Raw genomic sequence first — 21,252 nt, 5'->3', positions numbered from 1 at the left:
GTTCAATCCCTGGTCTGGCTCAGTGGGTTAAGGATCTGGCATTGCCGTGAGCAGTAGTGTAGGTTGCAGACACAGCTCAGATCTGGTGTTGCTGTGGCTGCAGTGTAGACCAGCAGCTGTAGATCCAATTTGACCCCTAGCCTGGGAACTTCCATATGCCACAGATGTGGCCTTAAAATGCAAAAAAAAAAAAAAAAAAAAAAAAAAAGAGAATCTCCTCATTCAAGGCCTCTGCTTTCTGTCTACCCGAACTCACCAGCACAGAGGTCTTTCATTTGCTGGGAAGGAGGAAATACAGAGCTGAGCCCGTGGCTGTTTCCTGCTGCTTTTGCAGCAGCCTCTCTGCCCCCTGGAATCTCAGGCTGTCTGGTTACTGAGTAACTCGTTGCCCCAGACACGCACGCACACGTGATGATGCTGGTCTTTGTTCTGTCCACCCCAAGACCTCCCAGTATCCTTCCTCTGTCTCTAGGGGAGAGGGGGGTGTGCAATAGGTGGGGGACACAGGAGCAAACCACGAGGGGAGAGGGTGGGGGAGGGGTAGAAATCCCATCTTCCCTCACAGAGCAGGTACGTCGGCGTCAACCTAGAAGTCCCTTAAAGTCACTCTTCTTAGAACGGGCCTAGGTGAGGGGGATTTCTCAGGGCTGGGATAGGAGGTGGCACTCAGTCTTTGCTGGGCCTTCGCAGGGCTCCCAGACACAGCTGCCTCAGCACCCACTTCCCACGGTAGAGGGAACCTTGGTCCTCTGTGAGCCTTCAGGTAGAAGGAGCTTGACTAGAAGTCAGGACCCAGTGCTGGACTGAGCAGGCACACGAGCTCTGACTTGGAATAGTTGGGGATGGACTAGCTCCAGCAGGGGCCAGGCCTCTGTGGGCTTCAGTGGTGTTTAGGGTTCTCAGCCAAAGGCAGGTGGTTTCCCTGGTCCTCTCATCGCCGCTGTAGCTTTATGCACGGAACTGGTGCTACACGTGAAATAGGTGACTTGCTATTATCCAGGGTTCAGAGGGAGAATTCTAGCCTTGGTGATTGTTCTTGTGACGGAGGCTGACTGTGCCAGGAGGGTTGATTTCTGGTGGAAGAGAGACAGCAGTAGCTTTCCAGTAGAACACAAATCCACTGGAAATAAGTTGGGGCTTTCCCTGCCCGACTCCACCTGACAGGGTAAGGAGTAGCTTAGGCTGAGAATGACCTTATGCTGAGTCAGCTCTCAAAGGGCCCTTTCCATGGATTGGCCACCTCTGCATCCTTGGACCTGGGGCAAGACCCTAACCATCTGGGTGTTGGGGAGGGAGCAACACCTGTGTTTGGGGCTAGTCATGTGGCTAAGGGAAAAATGCAATGACTTTGGACCTCAGTGTTCCCATCTCTAAAATGGCATGACCTCATGATAGGTGAGCTTCTGTCTTCTTTCTCAGCTTCCAAGCTGGGGCCCTACAAAGTGCACTGCATAGACTAGAGACCCAGAAACTCCAATTGAAGTTCTGGCTTGACATTTATTAACCATCTTTTACCTCTCTGAATCTCTTGTTTTCTTCCTATGTAACACCAGGCTAAAAACACCCCCACAGGGTTATTGGTAGGATAAAGTGAGATATGACTGGGGGCAAAACCTTATAAACTTCTAGGTTTTATACAGCGGGAACTGCTTTGAAATCTCTGAATCTGGGACTGAATGGAGCGTGGAAGTCAGGGAGCCTCTGGGCCCTTAACTCTCCAGGCACTGGCTCACTTCTTTCTCAGACCAAATTATCAGTACAGAAGGACATCAGCCCTGAGGTAGCTCTTAATTTGACATTGAGGAAGCATTTGAACATCATTAAGGAGTCCAGAGAATCAGATGTCCTGCCACCTCTTGACAATCTCGAAAGGGAGCCTGCCCATGGGCCTCCTAAGTTCCCCTGCATTCCACTGAGAGGCACTGCCCCTCCTGGAAGTGGCTTCTCTCAAAGAGGTGGTATTTGGGGGAGTCTTTACTTATTTATTTCTCTTCTTTTCTTTTCTTTCTTTCTTCCTTCCTTTCTTTCTTTCTTTCTTTCTTTCTTTCGGGCCATATCTGCAGCATATGAAAGTTCCCAGGTAGGGGTTGAATTGGAGCTGCAGCTGCCAGCCTACACCACAGCCACAGCCACACCAGATCCAAGCCATGTCTGCTTGGATCACAGCTCATGGCATCGTTGGATCCTTAACCCACTGAGCAAGGGCAGGGATAGAACCCACGTCCTCATGGATACTAGTAGGATTCGTTTCCGCTGAGGCACAACGGGAACTCCTGGAGGGTCCTTTTAGCCATCAGTTTACTACTTTAGTATTTGTAAGGAAGAGCCAGAGTCAACTCAGAATTGCCCAGGACACATTCTCCAGCCTGCTGTGCTTGCTGCTGCCGTATGGACTTCTCCATCTGGGATGGGAGAGGGATGTTCAGAAGAGAAGAAAAATTCTCCACCAGACACCATTTTTCACTCTCTCTGAATCTTAACAAGGGATCCCTACAGCTTCGGTTGGTGCCCATTTCTTTTTGTCTTTCCTAAGTGAGAGGAAAATAATTGGTTCCCATCATTTCTAATGTAGATAATCTCACTAGAGTGAACAATTGCTATATCATGGATTGGGCTGTGGGGCCGAGGCAAAGGCAAGTTCCTGATTTTTGCAGAGAGATGTGATTTAAACTATTTTGTGTCTCTGTCTTATTTGGGACATGAACTTTTGGTTTGAAAACTGTGATCATCATGATTTTAGCACTTCCCACTTCCTTTGAATTTATTCCTGGAGTTCTTTCACCTTCTATCTTGGTTCCTTCTCTATTCTTCCTTATGAAAATGAGGCTTGCCTAGTTCCTTGATTTTGAACCTGGGCTCATCAAGCTATCTCTGCCTTTTGGATGCTTTTTTTTTAAAAAAAAATTTCTTTTTAGGGCCACACCTGTGGCACATGGAAGTTCCCAGGCCAGGGGTCAAATTGGAGAGGCAGCTGCCAGCCTATGCCACAGCCTACGCCACAGCAACGCCAGGTCTGAGCCACATCTGCAACCTACACCGCAGGTCACAGCAAAGCTGGATCCTTAACCCACTGAGCAAGATGCAGGATAGAACCCACGTCCTCATGGATACTAGTCCAGTTCTTAACCGGCTGAGCCATAATAGGAACATCCATCTTTTGGGTGCTTTTATCCAGCTTCTCTTGGAATCTTGATGGTAGGAGATGCAGAAGCAGGGGGAGGATACCTTTTATACAACTGCCAAGCTGGGAGGGTGGATGAAGAGGTTATTGTCTTTCCTTGTTCCTCTAAAGTCTCCCACCCTGACTACGGGTAGAAGAGACCAGGCAGCATTTGGTAGCTCTGTAAAGGCACACTTAATTTCCACGGAAGAACTTTTTTTCCCCCCTCGAAGGCAAGTACATTCTCTTTGTAGAAGCACAGGGATAGGGCAGTTAGATATCAGAACCATTTCAGAAAAGAGTGTATGCCTAATGTCTTAGTTTGGGCACTGTAACAAGAATACCATAAACTGGGGAGTTCCAGTTGTGGCTCAGCGGAAAAGATTCTGACTAGGAACCATGAGGATCCAGGTTCAATTCCTGGTCTTGCTTAGTGGGTTAAGGATCCAGCGTTGTCCTGATCTGTGGTGTAGTTCGAAGACACGGCTCAGATCTGTGTTGCTGAGGCTGTGGTGTAGGCTGGCAGCTACAGTTCCAATTCAACCCCTAGCCTGGGAACTTCCATATGCCGCAGGGGTGACCCTAAAAGAAAGAAAGAAAGAAAAAGAATAGCATAAACTGGATTGCTTAAAACAACAAGGAACATATATTTCTTACAGTTCTAGAGGCTGGAAGCCCAAGATCAAGGTGGCAGCATGATTGCGTTCTAGTGAGGGACCCGTTCCTGATTTCCTTATATGGGGGTAGAGGAGAGAGGGAGAAAGGGAGAGAGAGCACAAGGGCTGGTATCTTTTCATGCCCATAAGGGCATCAAACCCATCATGGAGGCTCCTCCCCCATGACATCATTCAAACCTAATTACCTCCTAAAAACGCTCTGTTCAAATACCATCACTTTGGGGGTTAAGGTGTCAACATACACATTAGGGGGAGACACAAACATTCAGTCCATAGTACCTCTCCTTCTGTAGTTTGCATCTTCTATGCTTTCCCAGAAGCTGAATTCAGTCTTATTTCCTAGCTTAGACTACTGGGCTCAGTACAGCTGCCTGCCTTTCAGGCCAATGTGACACTTTCTGTTCACTGGTGGGCATTCTCCAATTGCTGAGATAACAAAGCGGATGCAGAGGCCTGGAAGGACAAGAAATCTAACTGCTTGTTCACAGCCACAACTATACCCCTGGGATCTGTCACGTGAGTGCCCTTTTCTCCACACTGATGCTCAGCAGCTCCTAACAAGGACCATATACCAGCACTTCTTTAATAAATGGAGTGTGATTATGCATGTGCTATTACAGAACACCTTCAAACTGGGCTGGCTTTGACTCTATTTGAATCAGATAATTAGTTTACAGACAGAAAATATATACTGTTTTAATTTTTCCAACCTGAGTAAGAATTGCTTTGGGAGTTGTGTGCAGCATGCTATAAAAATAACTCCTTTTAATTATATTTATTTACTTAATGAATCACACAGATAGTAGGTAAGTGGAGTGTTGAGGCAGTCTGCAGAGTTGCCCCAAAACAGCATAGTTGTACCGTGCCTTATGAGTTATAAAGTAATTTCAAATCCAGTCTTATCTTACGCTTGCAGGGAACTTTTTCAAGGTTTCATACAACTAGTAGACACAATGCTGGGTCTCAGTTTTGGATCTTCTGGCTTTATGTTTTGCACTCTTTACAAATGCACGGAGAAAATCACCCAATAGAAATGAGAGAGCCTTATTGGAATTCTCACTCTGACCCTTAGTAGCCATGTGACCTTGGGAAAGTCATGTAACCTCTCTCAGCTGCAGTAAAGGAAGTCCTCATGGGTTGAGAGGGGAGACAATAAACCCAAGGCTGCCTTGGAATGTATGAAGTGTAGATCTCAAGCCTTACAGGGACAAGGATACCTGTTAATGCAGAGATTAAATGGGGTGCCCGGAGAGGCCATAATTATTATTGCTATTGTTATTAGTAAGTGCAATTGACAGCTGTTTCTTAGTACAGAGCCCGCACAGTAAATGACCCAGAAGCAGATCTTTTAGAACTCCTTTTTTTTTTTTTTTTTTTTTTTTTGTCTTTTTAAGGCCAAACCCTCGGCACAGGGAAGTTGAATTAGAGCTGTAGCTGTCATCCTGCCACAGCCATGGCAACACAGGATCTGGGGCAGTGTCTGCGACCTACACTACAGCTCACAGCAACGCCGTATCCTTAACCCACAAAACAAGGCCAGAGATCAAACCTGCATCCTTATGGATGCTAGTCGGGTTGGTTAATTGCTGAGCTATAACAGGAACTCCAGATCTTGTAGAACTCTTGATCCCTCTTCCCTGTCCTTTTCCCCACCCACCAAACACACTTCTCCACTGAACACACTACAATTTCCTTATTCTTTCTGCTTTTTGTCTGTCTTCTGTTCCACCAGAATGGACGTTCCAGAAGGGATGGATTTTTGCATTTGGTTCACTGAGGAAGGCCCAGCATCCAGAATAGTGTCTGGCATATGTTGGTCACTTAAATATTTGTTGAATTAAAACAAATTTTGGAGTTCCTGCTGTGGCTCAGCAGTAACAAACATGACTGATATCCATGAGGTTGCAGGTTCGATCCCTGGCCTTGCTCAGTGGGTTAAGGATCCAGTGTTGCTGTGAGCTGTGGTGTGGTTCGCGGATGCAGCTCAGGTATGGCATTGATGTAGCTATGGTGCAGGCAGGCAGCTACAGCTATGATTCGACCCCTAGCCTGGGAACTTCCATATACTAAAAAGACAAAAAAAAAAAAAATTGTTTTGCTCTGTGGATCTGTCCAGTGATCTCCTTCACTCATGCAAATGTGGGCTTTCAGGGGAGGGGGCATGGAAGAAGCACATCACCTTGCAAAGGGAACCTGGGATTTTCTTTAAGATGAGGAATGAGAGCCAACTCCTCCTCCCCAGGCTAGGACCTGGGATCTTCAAGGAGCGCAGACCCAGCCCAAAGCAGGGCGAGTTATGAAATTGCCGGACAGGGCTCAGGTCATTGATCTGGGTGTAATGCAGAGGCTTAGGAATCTGTGAGGAAGGTGATTTCAGCACAAACGTAGGAAGGGCCTCCAGTCCAGCTCTGTTGGCTTATTTTGAGAACAGTGAGCAAAGCATGGTGCTGACAGCTGTCCCAGGGGGACAGCTTGTGTCCTGGGCATTGTGGATGTCTTTCTTCAAGTAGTTGGAAGGAAAGGCAGGAGGAAGGGAGGGAAGGAACGGGTTAATGCGACCCCGTTCTTTCTGCTAGGTGTTTTGACTCTCTTTAGGGTGAGTTCAGGACCCAGGGTTCCTAAGAAATTGGGGGTGGGTGGGCCGAGACAGCTCAAGAAGGTACTCTTGCCCTCTCTGCTAACAGGACGTAAGAAAGTTCAAGTCATTCATTTGAAAGATAAAAGAAATATGACCATTCCAAGTTGATAAGGCAGGTTGTGCTATTTTTCATGAGGTAACAATAAATACATAGTTTTTGTTTAAATATTCTATATTTGCTCCCCCCAATTTTTTCAACTGTGTGTGTATTTGTGTGTGTATATGTCTCTCTCTCTCTCTCTCTCTCTCTCTCTCTATATATATATATATATATATATGCTGTAATGGTTTGCAAAAGGAAATAAGAATGTGTTTGATTTTTAAAAAACAAACTGATTATATATGTGTGTGTGTGTACGTACACATATATATGTATACATATATCTATACATACATACACACATAGTCTGTTTTTTAAAAAATCAAACATATCCTTGTTTCCTTTTCCAAACCATTACAGAGTTTAACATAGAACTTTACAGGGTTTTTTTGTTTTTGTTTTTTTGTCTTTTTAGGGCCCCACCCGCAGCATATAGAGGTTCCCAGGCTAGGGGTTGAATCGGAGTTACAGCTGCAGGCCTATGCCACAAACATAGCAACACAGGATCTGAGCCACGTCTGCGACCTACAGCAAAGCTCATGGCAATGCGGGATCCCTGATTCAGGGATCGAACCTGTGTCCTCATGAATACTAGACGGATTTATTAGCCACTGAGTCATGATGGGAACTCCCAGGTTGCTTTTTTTTTTTTTTTTGAGTGAGAAAGAAATGCCACTTACATTTTCTGTTTGCCTTGACTGTCACTGTATTTCTCAAACCTCATTCATAGATTTGAGCTGTATAGTATCAAAAAACGGATCTCTCTCCCGCTTTGGTAAGTTCATCTATGATACCTCACTTTTATGAAAGACCTATATTAGTACCTATTTTTGCTGACAAAAAGAAATGTGAAGAGAATTTTTGCTTCCCTGTGGCCTGTGGAAGTTCCTTGGCCAGGGAAGGAAACTGTGCCACAGCAGTGACCTGAGCTGCTGCAGTGACAACGCTGGATCCTTAACCCTCTAGACCACCAGATTTTTTGCTTTAAAGGTGAAAAGGGAAAGTTTAGTGTTTGTTTTGCAGGAGCCCTTATAGAGGCAGCGCTCAAACAGAGCAGTGAGTGTGGCACCTCTAAGCTCCTTCCCCAGGAACTACACTCAGCATCTCAGCATCACAACACCGTGGCTCTGAACTGTGTCTGGGAGCATCTGTGCTTTACCTCGGTTTGTTCTGTACATCCGTTAGCAAAATGTGTCCTAAGGTAATTGCTTCTTTGATTTCGGTTAATGAAAGGGTTCACTGACATGCTCTGCTTTTGGATGGTGGAGGAGACCAGCGTATACACACACATACACACTTGGTGTGCTCAGCCATCACCAGTGCCCTGTTTATTTCTCAGAATGAATGATCTAGGGAAAAAGTGCAAATTGCCCTCTCCCAGAGTGTATACCTCAGCTCATGTTTCTGATGGAGAAGATGCAGGAGTTCCTTTCCTAAAATATGTCTACAAAGCTGCTCCCCATGGAATTGAGCATGTGCTGCTTGGCTGAGTTGGTGACTCTAGGGGGGGTCTTAGATTATAAATGTGTATGTTTAAAAATGTACTCCCCTTGCCTCATGACATGTATGATAAAGAACTCTTTTTTTTTTTTTTTTCTGGGAGTGTAAACCTCTGTTAACTACTCTTTATTTTAGTATCTGGATTTCCTTTCTTTCTTGTTTTTCCTCTATTGAGTGGTGGTGGTCCTGTGTGTGGGGGGGGAGAGAATATGAACTAGTGGAACTAGCCACCCTTAGCCCTCTTAAAACTGCTGGCCCCGTAGAATGGTCACATCTCTTATTTAAAATAGCCAGGACAGATTTGAATAAAAGGTGTGATGGAGAGAACAGGTGTTACCTAGATGACACCAAACACTACTAGCCACTGGCTTCCAAAGCAGAAAAGCAGGGCTGGGGCGAGGCCATGGGGTGAGGCCATAGGGAGAGGCAGAACAGGGATCTGATGGGTGGGTTTCTGCCACCCCCAAAGGGTTTTCAGAATCCAGGTACAGTTCAGGATCTCCATCCCGACTACACTTCCCCCTCTTGCCTAGCTGTGGTCTGATTATTTGAAACTTTAGCTATGAGAAAGTGCTGGTAGCATCCCAGAAGCCTTAATTGCCTTCGAGAGCTCAGACACTTCCAAATATCTTGTTTTAATCAGAACTTGGGTGGCAAGTGTTAAGCTAAAAGACAACAATTTAGAAAAAAGTGGAGTGGAAACTGGTCGAAGGGTGCTTCAGGAAGGAGAGATGGTGGGAGGGGATGGAAGGGGAAGGTTTAACCTCTGTGTTTCTAGAATGTTCTCTCCCCCACTTTCCCAGCACGGAGTTACAGGCTAGGATTGTGTCTCATCAGGGAGAAGGGTGAGGACCCTTTTCTGCTCCTTACTCAATGTCCGCCAGCTTCTTTCTCATCTTAGACTTGCCTTCTGGACCAACACTGACTGCAGCAGTCTGCCTTAGTCTGCCAGTTTTCCTAGCTGGGCAGGGCTCCTGTGTTTGCCCTTGTTCCTGGGACCTTCCCTGGGCTTTTTGGAAAATCGGGTACTGCATCTTTAAGGACCAGATTAAAAGAGAAAAGATACTTCGTTACCGTTGTTGAATACATACTGTATTTAACATTTTTTTTTTAATCCCAGAGAAGTGAAATGCAACATCTGTTCATGTAACATCCAAAGACTGACGACTCAGAATTTCCTAAATAAAGTCATTTTTAAGGCACTCTGCAGAGCCAGCTTTCATCTCTTCCTTCATGGGGGTTTGCTCCAAACTGTAGCAGAATACCTGGGTTCTCTTTCTTCAAAGTGACATACGCATGCTCATGCTTTTAACCTGCTCTTTGTCCTGACGACACTGAAAAACAGCACAATTCCCGCTGGGGGAACAGGAAAGGGAGGAAGTACATGGAGGAAGGTGGGTAAGGAGGGTACAGAGAGGACACACGTCAATGAACTGATGTGATGATAGTTGAAAAGAGAAGGAGCAGAAAGGGAATGGAACAGGGTCGGGTGGGCCAGATGGCTGGAAGCCAGTGAAAAATAGGCTACATTTCCCAGTGAGATTTAAATTAATCTTTTTTTTCCCCCATTTTTAAAGATAGGGCCAATAGAAGGGAGGTGTCTCAAAACTGTGGAAAATGTATATAATTTAAGTGTGCTTGCTTGTGCTTATGCACTAATGAAGGTTTGATTTTTAGAGATAGGTATGATGGGGGCTTCCGAAAAGCCCCCCTCTGATACAAAAATAATCTCCCTTACTGGCCCACTACTGTGCCTGAAATTCCCACTATTAGAGCCACTCCTTTGGATTAAGGCATTATCTGTAGCCCCTATTAAGACATAAATGCCACCCGGGAGGGGTACCGCTCAACTCTTTAGCACCCCCTGACTAAACTGTCTGTCACCTACCAGAGAGCAGGACCCTGAGAGCTGGGACTTAGGGCAGGGACATTCTGACTAATGGGGAAAGAAGGCTTGGCAATGTGGGATAGGGCGGCAGGGGGTGGGGGGCAGAGAGGGGGACAGGCTGGGCAGCTGGGAGTGTGGGTGACATAATAATTGCCCTGGGAGGCTACTCAGATGGGGGAGATAGGGTAGCAAAAAACTCTTCCCACATTGCAGGTTTCCTTAGGTTGTGTGTGTGTGTGTGTGTGTGTGTGTGTGTGTGTGTGTGTGTGAGTGTATGTTTGGGGGAGGGTGTCTAACAGTTTGTAGATGTTACAACATTCTGTGTATATATCTAATACAGAATTCACTTGGGCCCATTATGAACTTAGTATATAGTTAAGCATCTCTAAGGTTTATATATTGTGTGCCCATGTGTACACACACACACACACCACATTCACACACACATTTACTCACACTCAGCAGTGGAAACCTTGTAAGTGTGGTGTTTCTTCTTAGCTGTCTGGGATTTGGATGCAGTCCGATTTTTGGGGAAAGGACTGGCTTGGGACAATGTGACTCCTTCCTCTGTATCAGTGAACCTTCAATCAATTCAGGTGGCTCTGCAGAAATGGCCAAGGCTTGGGTTATTAAGACTGGGTATGGGCCTTCCCACCTGGATTGGGATTTGGAGACCCAAATGTCTCCAACGTTGGAGTTTGGGAGCCTGGGGGAAGGGCAAATGGCTAGGGAATATGGCAAAGGTAAGTTTCTGCTCCAAGGACAGCTAGAAGTCACCTGAGAGCAGCCCCCAGGCTGGGTGCAGGCACCAGTCTCCAGGTAGAACTGGTGGGACCCACTAGCCCTCCAGGGATCTGCTCAGGTAGGTTGACCTAATGTGGAAGGTTCTGTGGGAAGGGGCAGAGATGGAAGGTTCAGGGCTGGAGGACTGGGGAGAGAAGTCATAATTCCTCAATGGCCTTTTCTTATTCTTGGTGCCAAAGAAAGCTTGGGAAATAGGGGAAGAAGGACGTGGCTTTGAGGAGGGGCAAAGGAGAGAAGACACTAGAAGGGCTTCTCAACCCAAGTCTCATAGTAGAATCCTCTGGGTGACTTTTTAAAAACAGCAGTGCCAGGCTCTAACCCCACAGATTCTGCTGGAATGATTCAGGGAGGGGACCAAGCATGGGTTTTTTGGTAAGCTCCTCACGTGTCTCTAACATGCACGTGGTGTTAGTTGAAAAGACAGCACCACAGCAAATGAGAAGTCTAGTTCTGAGATGGTGAGGCTGGAGCTGACTGGCCCATCCCCACCATGCACACGAAGGAGGAGAGGGGGAGGGCTGGTGCGAAGGGGTAGGGGAGGCGGGAGGGTTCTGAGAGCTTCTGTGGGATAGTCGAGCCTCTGCTGATTTGTGTGGCTTTACAGCCTCACTCACTGGTAGTTTCTAACCCCACTTCTGATTGAAAATCTGTGTGAAGGGGAGCTGTTTGGGCAAAGGGAGAGAATTTTCCCCGTCTTCTGTGACTTCAAAGAGGACTAATTCACTGTGCCCTGGGGGTCAAGAAGACAAATTCTGGGGCTGGATGCTTCAAAAATGGAAGTAGATTTTCGCTGTGTAATAAATCGATCAAACAATAAGCAAGGCAATAAAGAAAACAATGCACACAGTTTTTGCCCTTTTAGGGTGGTTTTTCCCTCACCCCTCTGATCCTGGTGACATACTCTTTGCCCTTGGTCACTGGAAGGCACCCAGCCTGGCCATGTAGGGGAAAGAGGATTGCTTTGGCCCTGGTTCTCCAAGGGTCAGAGCAATCTAGAGAGACTATTAACGGTGGTCACACATGTAGAGAAGGGAGAAAGAGGGGAGATACACATTCCCTCTGTTTTTCACCCAGAAGGGTAGGGAAGGAAGGCAGGGTTTGGGAACCGATGCTGGAATATTTTAGATGTCTGAAGTCTGAGCTGACCAGCTATTTATCCCAGCTTCACTTAGAGGGGTGGGGATGGACTTGAGATCTGGATGGACCCAATCTTTCCACACAAAAAGATACAGCAGGCACAACTCCTATTTCAACACAGCTCCCCAGGAGTCAGCCAGCCAGCCCAGCCAGCCCATGGGGAGTGCGGCACGGCACATAGTGGGGTGAGAGGAGGGTACAGGTCATGGGATGAAGGGATGGGAGGATGGCGAGGAGACAAGGTAGGATGGCATCCATTTTAATGGGAAGTCAGCTGTCCAGGGCTTCAGCTTCTGGAGCCACCAGCCACTGCTCATTTCCTCCTCTTTAGTCTCTGCCATGTGGTTCTGCTCCTGGGGGTGCCTTGTCCTACTAGGCGACCTGTATGTAGACATGGAAACATGTAAATAAAATGGACATTAAGACAGTGCCAAACAGATGTTTATAATCTGGGCTCCATATGTAGACTGCATGGGGACAATGACCCTGAAATTTTATGCAAAACTATGAGTTTATCTACATATACACCACATTATCAAGATAGTCTATAGAATTTACGTGGTTCTTAAAAATGATTCAAAACTAAAATAATATTAAGGGGAGTTCCCGTCGTGGCGCAGTGGTTAACGAACCCGACTAAGAACCATGAGGTTGCGGGTTCGATCCTTGGCCTTGCTCAGTGGGTTAACGATCCGGCGTTGCCGTGAGCTGTGGTGTAGGTTGCAGACGCGGCTTGGATCCATCGTTGCTGTGGCTCTGACGTAGGCTGGTGGCTACAGCTCCAATTCGACCCCTAGCCTGGGAACCTCCATATGCCACGGGAGCGGCCCAAGAAAATGGCAAAAAGACAAAAAAAAAATAATATTAAGGGATTCTAGATGGTCTATAGGTACAACCCATTAGCAAGGCACAAAACGATCTACAGATATGGGTGGGAATTCCATACCCCCCCCCATGACCTTGTTTCTCAGCATCCAAAGGCACAAAGTAATTTGTAAGAATCGCTGATTCACCAGAACCTTATGGCTCACCCTGTACTCCTGTGCATGGACACATATTCCAACTGTGCTAAAACTTTTTGAACATGAGTCTGTATTATTCAACTTGAAGTTGTCCCTCAGCTTTTCTTTTTTTCTATTTTGTGGATACTTGTATACCTGAGGTCCTAAGGAAGTGGGTGAACTAAACTTTTTAAATAAAAAGGGTATTTCTGGAGTTCCTGTTGTAGCACAATGGGATTTGAAGCATATCTGGAGTGAAGGGATGCGGGATCAATCTCTGGCCTGGCACAGTGGCTTAAGGATCCAGTGTTGCTACACCATAGGTCGCCACTGTGGCTCAGGTTCCATGGGGTGCCAAAAAAGGAAAAAAGGGGGGTATTTTTGAATACATGAAAGGAGCTGCTCTGAGGTCAGTCCAAGTATTGGACATCTTGTTTCTTCCCTGATCACTTCCTGATCACTTTATATTTTGTGTTGTTGATATTCTGTGTTTGCTTACAGGGATGTACTGTTATCATGACACAACAAGTTTTTAAATTATAAATGAACTTTGTTGCCTTTTCAGATATTTTATGCATGGTTTCAGTTTCAGGAAGAAAACAAATCCCAAATTCTTATGGAGAGGGTCAAATAAACTTGTTCCAGTTATTTGAGGTTTGCAGACATCCCCATTATACATACAGATGGGGACTTAATAGCCTAGAAACCATACACCCTGTGTTCTGGAATAGCTGCCATGCTCTAGGGTCAATAAATGCCAGTTCCCCTTCCTGAGGTGACGGATTGGTCAGAGACACTGATTGTGCCAGGCTCTGAGTGATGTCTTGCATGGCCCAGAGTGACAGACATGGTGGGTGATGGGGGAGCATGGGGTACCAAGTAGGTACAGGTGTGTAGAGGCTTTGAAACAACCTCAGTCTGTCTGCTGCTCCTGGACCACACTGGAGAGATGCCTGTGTGCGACAGCCACATCATCATGATGACCACCATACGTGACTATTATGCTCATTATCATATTATTTGTATTACACTAATTGTACTGTAAGGGTGCCTTTGGGCTAGCATATATATATTTTATGTACAGAAAACATTTAACTGCATGATTAAGTTCCATCTATCAGTTTTCCCCAAGGCAAGTCACCAGAGGCTCAGAGCTCTCTATCGATGTGCTCTCACAAGCTTAAAAACTTTAAGGGGGTGACTGTGGCACTCAGGACAGGTCTTCTTCCCATTTCACAGATGGAAAAGTACAGGTGACCTGAGGAGAGGAGCTGCATAATAAAGCCAATTCCAAATCAGACTTCAGCGGGGGGCGGGGGGGGTGTCTCAGATTTCCTGGGCCCTGAGACCACCCTGAGCATTTGAAATAGGCTTGGGAAATGCTTCCTTCTCTGCTGAAAAGACAAGATTGTCCCGGCTGCAGAAAGTCTGGAATCCTATTGAGTTTAAAGCTGTTTATTCTCTCCCAAGAAATGCCCCATTTCCTTTCTGATAAACATGACCAAGGAAGGCATTTCTCTTGTTTGATTCTGTGAGTGGCTCTCAGGAGCAGGTAATTTCTTGCTTTTTCAGAAGATCCATCCAAATTCTTCAGGTGGGGTAGTAAATGAATCGTTAGTCTCTGATGCATGTGTGCATGTGTGCACGAGTGTGTGTGCGCGCGTGTGCATGCTCATTCATGAGCACTGTACATGAAGACGGAGGTGGGGTAGCAACTCAGTCCCTGTTCATTGAACATGTATACACAGAGTTCTTTCTTTGCTAATTAATTAGAAGTAATAGCATCTTATAGTTTCCGGTATGTGAGGGAGTGAAGTGAGAAATAATCTAATTGGCTGTCTTATTTTCAAAGCCCAGTTTAATGAAATAGTTCTCAGCCTGAAGTGCATGTATTATCTTTCTTGTTATTTTTCCAATTAACATTTCATTGGATCATGTCTGTGTGGACTGTTCTAATTGTATTGAAGGGATGGAATGAGAGCAGATGGAGAGACAACCAGCTGTTTCTGTCCTCACAGAGCCTGTATACTGATGTGTATACTGATGTGGCTGTGGATTTTCCCAGCGCCTTTCCCTGGAATAGCTCAACGAGCTTGACAGAGTGCTGCCTTGTCACCTAAGCCATCCTCCTGGATTGCTAGGGCCAGAAAGGCGAATTCCCCTCACAGGCAGATGAAGGGAGCATTTGCCAAGTTTCTAGGGGTTCCTGTGATGTGTGACCTGGAAGGGGAAAATGAGTAGCTCCCAAAGTTTTCTGTGAGTATCATCTACCTGCCTGGAACACAGTAAACATGTTGCAAGAGTGAATACTTGGGGAGTTCCCATCGTGGCTCAGCAGTTAGTGAACCTGACTAACATCCATGAGGACACGGGTTTGATCCCTGGCCTCACTTAGTAGGTTAAGCATCTGGCATTGCTGTGAGCTGGTGTAGGTCACAGACGTGGCTCAGATCCAGTGTTGCTGTGGCATAGGCCTGAGGCTACAGTTCCGATGGGATCCCTAGCCTGGGAATCCACATATGCTTCGTGTGTGTCCCTAAAAGACAAAAAAACAAAAAAAAAAAAAAAAAAAAAAAAAAAAAAAGAGTGAATACTTGTTGCAAGAGTGAGTAGCTAGAGGGGCCTCACGTACCCTTCCATATCTGCTTTTCTTGTGGAAAGAATGATGTCTAGAAGATGGTATGAAGCAGGGCTGGGGCTGGGGTGAGGCAAGCCAGGTGCCCAAGACAGACACTGAAGGGGGGGTCTCTCTCATCAGATGCAGAATTGGTGTTTGCAAACAGGAGTGAGAGCCTTCTTAGATTTTCCAGCTCAGGCACCTAGGTTGGTTTACGCTAGTACCGGGCCTGGCCTGAAGCAAAACAGCCTATCCTCCAGGCTGAGAGCAGACTCACACTCAGCCATCTCTCCATTCAAATGTTTCAGGTGCACCATCAGAGCCCCTGATGATCCCCAGGGAGGTCTGAATGCAGCTGGGCCTCTGCTCTGTGTGTTGGCCTTCTCCCCTCATTGCTGTCATCTAAATGGCTATTCTCCCTTCTCTTGGGCATTTCTGACCTAGCATCCAGCTGTTTGAAGGGTCAGACCACATTTTCTGGGTTAGCCAAGGACAAATTGGAGCCTAGAGGCAGAGAAGAGCTTCCTTTGTGTGGTCACATGGCCTGTGGCCCAAAGGCCTGGTGTCATGTTTATCTTGGTGAGAAGGTTTTCTCTGGGACTACTCTCCATTGGGCAAAAATCACCTCTCTCCCTAGAAAGCCTGTGGTAGGGCCCAACTGGGGGGTGAGGCACAGATGGGGAGTATGGGGGCAGGGGTCCTTGGGAAGTAGCCTTGAAGCAAGCTGTGTAGCTAGTCCAGGCAGGACAATGTGAAATTGGGCCATAGCTGGCCAGGCAGACAGAGAGAGAGGGGCCCGAGCCAAACAAGCCTCCAGTGTGGTGAGATGGCCTCGGGGGAGGGGACAGTGTAGAAAGAAGTATTCCCTCCTTTTGTGTGTACCTATGTGAGCAAATCCGTAATATTACCTTCAAATTGTGGAGTCTCAGCCAAGATTTGCAGCATCAAAAACTGTGCAGGTAGAGACAGGCCAGGAGAGACCCACATAAAGGTATATAATAATCACAGTTATTTTCCCCTCTGTATCTCTTGCCTGAGCTCATGGTAGGGACAGTGTCGCTGTCCCTGGCTGGCTTCCCCAGTAGGTTTAAACTAGGCAAACCGTGCTGGGATTTCAAGTCTGGCCCAGATCTGATCAGCCTCTTTTCCTTTCTAAAATGCCTCTTGGAATTCCAGCTCTAAATTACGCTGAGAACTGCTTTCTACAGGGTTATGCAGTGGTCTCCCTTGCTTGACTGCCAGGGTCCAGGCCTCTCCATCAAGGTATCTGGGGCAGAATCAGGGGAAGCTCAAAGCCCCCATCCTACCCAAGGCCAGGCTCCCTTGGCAGGGAGAGTGGGTTTCCTTGAGATGGTCTTGGCCTTCTAAGTTGATGGGGCTTGAGGATCTGCAGCTAGTCCTGTGTCCTGGGATTCTACTGATGTGACAACACCTTACATCAGGTGGCAATTTAGACATTCTGGAGTGTTTCTAGATGTTATCCCACTGTGTCTTCCTGACCACGATGTTGGCTGAGCTGTATTAGTGGCTCAGTTAACAAAGGGGAAAATCAAGGCTGAGATGAATTATGTGATTTGCTGAAAGTCTAGTTCACTAGCAGGGTTTAGAAAACATCAAGTCATGCTGAGGTCCTGGGCTCTGGACTCCTACCTCAGAGAACCCTTCCTTCCAATGCAGAGGAGGAAGGAAATCACTTGAAGGCACAGAGCCTGAGAGCTGAACCCAGACTCTTTGGGAAAGCTTATTCTGTCTTGTCAAAGTGCATTCGGCGATCCATCAGAGCAGCTCTGCAAAGACACCCTCTGCTAGTCAGTCAGCCTTGTCCAAGGAATAGCAGTGGCAGGATGGGCAGAGAAGAGTGCCTACTCTTAACTAGACAAAAAATGCTCCCTGAGAATGGAGTAAACATGTGGAGCCAGAAGACTGAAACTCAAGTCCTCAGAGCACCACTGATGCTAGTATGACCTTGGGCTGGCCACTTGACCTTCAACTCCCTCATCTGTAACCTGAAGGACATAAAGCAGATCTTCCAGGATGGTTGAGGATAAAAGGACAAAATAATTGTGTCTGTGCTTTGCAAACTGTAACACACTAATCAAATGGGTGTTACTGTTCTCAATGACAATAGGAACAGAAAGATTAGACCCATACTAAGATTTTCTGTCTTGAATAGAGATGTTTTATACTCTACCCAAAGAAAATGAAAAACCCTTTGTAAACTGTAAAGCACTGCACACCTCAAATGAATTGTTAAGAGGACTGAGGTTAGTTAGGGATGGGATCCACCATGGGAGGGCGTGTGGCTGACCGAGATAAGCAAAGGCACTCCATCTCCCCAGGTGCATTCCTACAGCACTGCTTAAGGATGGCCAAATAACCTTGGCCATCCTCTGGCCACTGAGCTGGCAACTCTCCTGAAGGCCTTCCACAAGCTGGTGTGTCCCACCAGGCAAACTGGAACCAGATGTACTCAAGATCTCAAAAGAAATTAATGGCAGTAAGACTCTAGGGTAAAAATATCCATGTGCACTGAGCTTGCTCATTCCACTCTCTTTCTATCTAAGGATCATTTAGGCTTAATTATAGCGTTCAGGCTTTCATTGGGGTTTTGATTAATTTTCTTTTCAGCTTGAAGCGTGTGTGAGTGTAGTGGGTCTGTGTGTGTGTTTACATCTTTCTTTGCAACTCAGTTGGGAGCTGGCTCTGGCAATGTTTAATTGTGCCCTCAGTTTGAACAAGAACGTTCAATGTGCCAACAGGCGCTTGGAAAGCCATTGTTTCCAATGCCTCCACCCCAGAGGCTGCCCCTGCTGCCTTGAGGGATGGCGGGTGGCAGGGCCTTGCTCAGCTGGGACCTCAGCTGTGGGATGCATGCGCTCCTCCTCCTTTTATGCTCATGGTGTTTCAGGGATTCTGAGACCAAGAGAGCAGATTTCCTACTCCACTAATTACCGGTACTGTGCTAAGAGCTGCTGAGTGACAGCCAGCTCACCCACACTGCAGACCCTGACAGGCATTTTTCTGGGCAAATCTCCCTGGGGATTACATGATTTTCTACATTAGAAAGCAGTGTTACTTCTCTTATTTTAATATGTCCACTTAGCAGACTGGGAGGGATGACATGACCGTGTAGGTGAAAGTGAACTGCTTTCTCCTTTCCCTCCTTCTCTTCTGTGCCCTCTAGGCAGGGAGCTACTGAGGTGGCATCTTAGTAACATGTAACAAGCATGGGGTGTGGAGCCAAGTGGCTCTGTCTGAATCCTAACTTCTGACATTTTTCTCTTTGTGAGCCTTTGGCTGAGTCACTTAGCCCCTTTGGATCTCAATTTATTGTCTGTAAAATGGGGATAATAATAGCAATATCAACAATATTATACTCATGAGACTGTTTGGGGATGAGAAAATGCATGCGGAAGCCCTTGGGAAAACACTCCATAAATCACAGGTCTCTTATTTTATTGCTCGAAACTGCTGCTGAGAACATTATTTTAACCAGTGAGATATTCTTAGCACCAGGAAAGGGGAGGGGAGTTGTAAAAAGGCCCATGGGATGGGAGGTAGAGAAGGAATCAGCCTCCAACTTTCCCAGGTGCTGTGGACCAAAGCAATGACCTGGGGAGGTAAAATGCTGCAAAAGGCCCAGATTAAGAGTTCAATCTCAAAACGGCTGACACAGATAAAAGGGAATCAGGGACATTTGTTTTTGGACATAATTGTTAAAAGGATTTTCCCCTGTTCTTTCAAGGATGGATTTAATTGTCTTTAGTGCTAAGAGGGTGAATGACTCAAGGATAGTGACAATGTTTTGGTAGAGACAAGATGAGAACTGTGGTTCTCAGGTCCGTGGGACCATGCCACAATATGAGATATGGGAGACCCAGGGTCTTTTCTTGGTTCTGCTACTAATTATTTGAGCCTGAACAGATGCGCTAATATATCTGGACTTCAATTTCCTTGAGATCATGGAATAAAACATCTCAAGGGTGACTAAAGCATCTAAGACTTATGAAATGCTTTTTTCCACATAGGACCCAAAAACTCTTGTGCCAACAGTCAACTGTTATGTGTATGTGTGTTTAGAATCCAAAGATAGTACTAAGATCAGCCAACTAAAACCTAATCAAGTCACACATAAGTCTCTTTAAATTTTTTGTTTGTTTGTTTTTTAAGGCTGCACCCATGGCATATTTAAGTTCCCAGGATAGGGTCAAACAGGAACTGCAGCTACCAGCCTACACCACAGCCACAGCAATGCGGGATCTAAGCTGCATTTGTGACCTACATCACAGATCAGGGGAACACCGGACCCCTAACCCACTGAGCAAGGCCAGGGATCGAGCCCATATCCTCATGGACACTAGTCAGGTTCTTAGCCCACTGAGCCACAGTGGAAACTACCAAGTCCCTTTAAATTAATGGCACCTGGTATCAGACTTAAGGACTGTCAGAGGAAGAAAGGCCTGGTGGGAGGGTGGAGGTGACCCTAACAGAGACTTCAAGGTGAATTCTCTCTTGCTGGGGAGACTTTCATTTAACAATGTCCTGACTAAGCTGAAACGTAATGATTTAAGGATGAGAGAAAGAAAAGGGAACATTTCCTTGTAAAGCAACTCTAAAGTAATAGGCTGCAGAGCAACAGAGCATTCTGCCAAACTGATTTCAGAATTGAGAGACCCAACCATAGAGTTGACAAAAGTATCACTGACAATAGTCATAATATATATTTGCACAGTGCTATTAAATTTTATAAGCACTTTCACATCTATTTTTCTCAATTTTGTTATTACTTAACTTTCCAGAAAACTGGCCTGGGGTCATTTCTTTTAAAATTCTGAAAAGTATGAGTTTTCAGTGGGAACAAGTCTAGCTAAGTAGGTAGCACTTTGCTTTATAAATACAGATGTACCTCTGAAAAAGTTATGCTATACGCGCATGTAATTGTGTAAGTCATATCTTATTTTCATGGGCAGAAATCTTGTGTAGGATTTTGTAACATAAAAATACTTTCTGATTAATATTTTGTCTGTTAAAATTTTTGATTTTTAAATATCAGCTTTTCTTAAAGTAAGGCCACATGGATTAGATTCCAAGATCAGTATCCACACTCCAGAATTCCATAAGGATAGCATCTAATTCAATCACAGGGAGAGATTCCTGTTTCTGATGTCAGCATGGAAATTAAGCAGTTTCATATTTAAACCATGGAGCTCTCTGGGGCTACCTCTTCCATAAAATAAGGAGGCATGGAAACAGCCAGGGAATCCAAATGTAATAGCTGAATTATTTCTAAATGGAATGTCTCCAGGTCTTCTGTGAGTCACCGATGTGTCATTAATGTGGTGTTATAAATAGCTCAGCTTGCCATCAATAACTAATCTATGAGAGAGTAGCTGGTGGTTGGGGTGTGAGTTAACACTACATAATTTAGAATGGATCTGTTAACCCTGCAAAGAAGCACCATCCTCTGGGATTAGAACCTGAAATAAATTAGATTAAACTGCATTGTTAATAAAAGTAATAAACAAGTCTTCCTGCTTTTCCTTCTCCATCTTCAAACTCTGATAAAAGACAGATCATTGGAGCCAACTACAGGAGTGCAGTAACTGCTCCAAATATTAACTCTCTCACCTCTGAAATTAAGCTGGCAATATACACCCACAGACTACGCAATGACATTGTGAGAATTTTATAATTATTGGCATGGGGGATTTTGAACAAGGATCTATCTAT

At 45.7% G+C, this 21,252-nt stretch overlaps 1 protein-coding gene across 1 annotated transcript in view; it reads right to left on the bottom strand.

The window, feature by feature from the left end:
- The window catches only part of FAM78B (family with sequence similarity 78 member B), a 107,237-nt gene continuing 93,218 nt past the window's right edge, over nt 7,234-21,252 (bottom strand). The window contains exon 3 of the mRNA XM_021089485.1: nt 7,234-12,285. The gene's annotated coding sequence lies outside the window, so the exon portion shown is untranslated. The remainder of the gene's footprint in view (nt 12,286-21,252) is intronic.

Source organism: Sus scrofa, chromosome 4 (genome assembly GCF_000003025.6).
Source record: "Sus scrofa isolate TJ Tabasco breed Duroc chromosome 4, Sscrofa11.1, whole genome shotgun sequence".
In the NCBI taxonomy this organism is placed as follows: Eukaryota; Metazoa; Chordata; class Mammalia; order Artiodactyla; family Suidae; genus Sus; species Sus scrofa.
The sequence above is the reverse complement of the archived record's forward strand: the minus strand, read 5'-3'. Positions and strand labels throughout refer to the sequence as shown.